Here is a 6,126-nt window from a genome sequence, read left to right on the forward strand (position 1 = left end):
ACATCACTGTGTGTATTATCCCTGTACTGTGACATCACTGTGTGTATTATCCCTGTACTGTGACATCACTGTGTATTATCCCTGTACTGTGACATCACTGTGTGTATTATCCTTGTACTGTGACATCACTGTGTGTATTATCTCTGCACTGTGACATCACTGTGTGTATTATCCCTGTACTGTGACATCACTGTGTGTATTATCCCTGTACTGTGACATCACTGTGTGTATTATCCCTGTACTGTGACATCACTGTGTGTATTATCCCTGTACTGTGACATCACTGTGTGTATTATCCCTGTACTGTGACATCACTGTGTATTATCCCTGTACTGTGACATCACTGTGTGTATTATCCCTGTACTGTGACATCACTGTGTGCATTATCCCTGTACTGTGACATCACTGTGTGTATTATCCCTGTACTGTGACATCACTGTGTGTATTATCCTTGTACTGTGACATCACTGTGTGTATTATCCCTGTACTGTGACATCACTGTGTGTATTATCCCTGTACTGTGACATCACTGTGTGTATTATCCCTGTACTGTGACATCACTGTGTGTATTATCCCTGTACTGTGACATCACTGTGTGTATTATCCTTGTACTGTGACATCACTGTGTGTATTATCCCTACACTGTGACATCACTGTGTGCATTATCCCTGTACTGTGACATCACTGTGTGCATTATCCCTGTACTGTGACATCACTGTGTGTATTATCCCTGTACTGTGACATCACTGTGTGTATTATCCCTGTACTGTGACATCACTGTGTGTATTATCCCTGTACTGTGACATCACTGTGTGTATTATCTCTGCACTGTGACATCACTGTGTGTATTATCCCTGTACTGTGACATCACTGTGTGCATTATCCCTGTACTGTGACATCACTGTGTGTATTATCCCTGTACTGTGACATCACTGTGTGTATTATCCCCGTACTGTGACATCACTGTGTGTATTATCCCCGTACTGTGACATCACTGTGTGTATTATCCCCTGTACTGTGACATTACTGTGTGCATTATCCCCTGTAGTGTGACATCACTGTGTGTATTATCCCTGTACTGTGACATCACTGTGTGTATTATCCCTGTACTGTGACATCACTGTGTGTATTATCTCTGTACTGTGACACCACTGTGTGTATTATCCTTGTACTGTGACATCACTGTGTGTATTATCCCTGTACTGTGACATCACTGTGTGTATTATCCCTGTACTGTGACATCACTGTGTGCATTATCCCCTGTAGTGTGACATCACTGTGTGTATTATCCCTGTACTGTGACATCACTGTGTGTATTATCCTTGTACTGTGACAGCGCTGTGTGTATTATCCCTGTACTGTGACATCACTGTGTGCATTATCCCCTGTAGTGTGACATCACTGTGTGTATTATCCCTGTACTGTGACATCACTGTGTGTATTATCCCCTGTACTGTGACATTACTGTGTGCATTATCCCCTGTAGTGTGACATCACTGTGTGTATTATCCCTGTACTGTGACATCACTGTGTGTATTATCCCTGTACTGTGACATCACTGTGTGTATTATCCCTGTACTGTGACATCACTGTGTGTATTATCCCTGTACTGTGACATCACTGTGTATTATCCCTGTACTGTGACATCACTGTGTGTATTATCCCTGTACTGTGACATCACTGTGTGTATTACCCCTGTACTGTGACAGCACTGTGTGTATTATCCCTGTACTGTGACATCACTGTGTGTATTATCTCTGTACTGTGACACCACTGTGTGTATTATCCCTGTACTGTGACATCACTGTGTGTATTATCCCCTGTACTGTGACATCACTGTGTGCATTATCCCTGTACTGTGACATCACTGTGTGCATTATCCCTGTACTGTGACATCACTGTGTGTATTATCCCTGTACTGTGACATCACTGTGTGTATTATCCCCTGTACTGTGACATTACTGTGTGCATTATCCCCTGTAGTGTGACATCACTGTGTGTATTATCCCTGTACTGTGACATCACTGTGTGTATTATCCCTGTACTGTGACATCACTGTGTGTATTATCCCTGTACTGTGACATCACTGTGTATTATCCCTGTACTGTGACATCACTGTGTGTATTATCCCTGTACTGTGACATCACTGTGTGTATTACCCCTGTACTGTGACAGCACTGTGTGTATTATCCCTGTACTGTGACATCACTGTGTGTATTATCTCTGTACTGTGACACCACTGTGTGTATTATCCCTGTACTGTGACATCACTGTGTGTATTATCCCCTGTACTGTGACATCACTGTGTGCATTATCCCTGTACTGTGACATCACTGTGTGCATTATCCCTGTACTGTGACATCACTGTGTGTATTATCCCTGTACTGTGACATCACTGTGTGTATTATCCCTGTACTGTGACATCATTGTGTGTATTATCCCTGTACTGTGACATCACTGTGTGTATTTTCCCTGTACTGTGACATCACTGTGTGTATTATCCCTGTGCTGTGACATCACTGTGTGTATTATCCCCGTACTGTGACATCACTGTGTGTATTATCCCTGTACTGTGACATCACTGTGTGCATTATCCCTGTACTGTGACATCACTGTGTGTATTATCCCTGTACTGTGACATCACTGTGTGTATTATCCCTGTACTGTGACATCCCTGTGTGTATTATCTCTGTACTGTGACATCACTGTGTGTATTATCTCTGTACTGTGACATCACTGTGTGTATTATCCCTGTACTGTGACATCACTGTGTGTATTATCCCCTGTACTGTGACATCACTCTGTGTATGATCCCTGTACTGTGACATCACTGTGTGTATTACCCCTGTACTGTGACATCACTGTATGTATTATCCCTGTACTGTGACATCACTGTGTGTATTATCCCTGTACTGTGACATCACTGTGTGTATTATCCCTGTACTGCGACATCACTGTGTGTATTATCCCCTGTACTGTGACATCACTGTGTGTATTATCCCTGTACTGTGACATCACTGTGTGCATTATCCCTGTACTGTGACATCACTGTGTGTATTATGCCTGTACTGTGACATCACTGTGTGTATTACCCCTGTACTGTGACAGCCCTGTGTGTATTATCTCTGTACTGTGACATCACTGTGTGTATTACCCCTGTACTGTGACATCACTATGTGTATTATCCATATTTCAGTCTGTCAGTCATTAGTATCTATAATGCTTCTTGCTCCTGTTTACCAGTCATTACATAACTCGGAAGTTTTCTTCTACAGATTTCTACAATCTGATCCTGGATTCTCTGCAGAACATCGCGCAGGACTTCTGGTATCGCACTGACACCTCCCAGGGGGATTTCAACTTAATTACCACCCCCCAAAATAAATCCCATTCGGCTACTGTAGCAAAATCAATAAGGTCTTATATACAATGATCAATACAAAGGCAAAGTGACATTGAGACTGAGATAAGGACTAGGAGACTATTGTGAGCGGAGGGGACAATCACATTAACTCTTTCCTGCTGCACCTTCAAGATGTAGCAGAGCAGAAACAGTGCAAAGAGTTCCATAACCAATTCAGCTCTGCTACATCAGCGTTCAGAGAGAATTCACGTAGCATCTCCTCGGCGTCTTACCTTTAGCTGACGACCCATAGAGGATGAAGCGGTGGAGAACTGGGGCTGAGAGGGGACATCAGGTTGTCCACCACCGGGCAGGAACAGCCGAATCTTCAGACATAATAATAGAACATCTGTAAGGAGGAAGCCAAGGACAGGAGACATGAGGAGCTTCTGCAGTGCGACTGTGTGCGGCGGAGGAGGGAGGAGGCGCCGGCACAACAAGGGGCAACGGGAAGACGGAACGTGAGGCCAACATCTGCCTGGACTAATATCATACAGGAGAACGTATATGTATATAGTCACACAATGTAACTGCAGGTCTATACACAATCCTCATACATAGAGATGTCACGTATATGTGTTACAATACACAGGAGGGAAAGTCCACAAATAATCCCCCAATAACAGACGTCAGATAATCTAAAGGGAAAACTGCAACCGGAAAAATTATGGTTTCAGCATAAATAGTCAGATCACTACTATAATACTGCCCCCTATGTACAGGAATATAACTACTATAATACTGCCCCCTATGTACAAGAATATAACTACTATAATACTGCCCCCTATGTACAAGAATATAACTACTATAATACTGCCCCCTATGTACAAGAATATAACTACTATAATACTGCCCCCTATGTACAGGAATATAACTACTATAATACTGCCTCCTATGTACAAGAATATAACTACTATAATACTGCCCCCTATGTACAAGAATATAACTACTATAATACTGCCTCTATGTACAAGAATATAACTACTATAATACTGCCCCCTATGTACAAGAATATAACTACTATAATACTGCCCCCTATGTACAGGAATATAACTACTATACTACTGCCCCCCTATGTACAGGAATATAACTACTATACTACTGCCCCCTATGTACAGGAATATAACTACCATATTACTGCCCCCTATGTACAGGAATATAACTACTATAATACTGTCCCTATGTACAAGAATATAACTACTATAATACTGCCCCCTATGTACAAGAATATAACTACTTTAATACTGCCCCTATGTACAGGAATATAACTACCATAATACTGCCCCCCTATGTACAGGAATATAACTACTATAATACTGCCCCCTATGTACAAGAATATAACTATTATAATACTGCCCCCTATGTACAAGAATATAACTACTATAATACTGCTCCCTATGTACAGGAATATAACTACTATAATACTGCCCCCTATGTACAAGAATATAACTACTATAATACTGCCCCTATGTACAAGAATATAACTACTATAATACTGCCCCCTATGTACAAGAATATAACTACTATAATACTGCCCCCTATGTACAGGAATATAACTACTATAATACTGCCCCCTATGTACAAGAATATAACTACTATAATACTGCCCCTATGTACAAGAATATAACTACTATAATACTGCCCCCTATGTACAAGAATATAACTACTATAATACTGCCCCCTATGTACAGGAATATAACTACTATAATACTGCCCCCTATGTACAGGAATATAACTACTATAATACTGCCCCCTGTGTACAGGAATATAACTACTATAATACTGCCCCCTATGTACAAGAATATAACTACTATAATACTGCCCCCTATGTACAAGAATATAACTACTATAATACTGCCCCTATGTACAGGAATATAACTACTATAATACTGTCCCTATGTACAAGAATATAACTACTATAATACTGCCCCCTATGTACAAGAATATAACTACTATAATACTGCCCCCTATGTACAAGAATATAACTACTATAATACTGCCCCCTATGTACAAGAATATAACTACTATAATACTGCCCCTTATGTACAGGAATATAACTACTATAATACTGCCCCCTATGTACAAGAATATAACTACTATAATACTGCCCCCTATGTACAAGAATATAACTACTATAATACTGCCCCCTATGTACAGGAATATAACTACTATAATACTGCCCCCTATGTACAAGAATATAACTACTATAATACTGCCCCCTATGTACAAGAATATAACTACTATAATACTGCTCCCTATGTACAAGAATATAACTACTATAATACTGCCCCCTATGTACAAGAATATAACTACTATAATACTGCCCCCTATGTACAAGAATATAACTACTATAATACTGCCCCCTATGTACAGGAATATAACTGCTATAATACTGTCCCTATGTACAAGAATATAACTACTATAATACTGCTCCCTAGGTACAAGAATATAACTACTATTATACTGCTCCCTATGTACAGGAATATAACTACTATTATACTGCTCCCTATGTACAGGAATATAACTACTGTAATACTGCCCCCTATGTACAAGAATATAACTACTATAATACTGCCCCTATGTACAAGAATATAACTACTATAATACTGCCCCCTATGTACAAGAATATAACTACTATAATACTGCCCCCTATGTTCAAGAATATAACTACTATAACACTGCCCCCTATGTACAGGAATATAACTACTATAATACTGCCCCTA

At 40.2% G+C, this 6,126-nt stretch overlaps 1 protein-coding gene across 1 annotated transcript in view; it reads right to left on the reverse strand.

The window, feature by feature from the left end:
* The window catches only part of THSD7A (thrombospondin type 1 domain containing 7A), a 324,008-nt gene extending 320,186 nt beyond the window's left edge, over window positions 1-3,822 (reverse strand). The window contains exon 1 of the mRNA XM_072154376.1: window positions 3,637-3,822. The gene's annotated coding sequence lies outside the window, so the exon portion shown is untranslated. The remainder of the gene's footprint in view (window positions 1-3,636) is intronic.
* Window positions 3,823-6,126: the final 2,304 nt, after the last annotated feature.

This window comes from Engystomops pustulosus, chromosome 5 (genome assembly GCF_040894005.1).
Source record: "Engystomops pustulosus chromosome 5, aEngPut4.maternal, whole genome shotgun sequence".
NCBI lineage: Eukaryota > Metazoa > Chordata > Amphibia > Anura > Leptodactylidae > Engystomops > Engystomops pustulosus.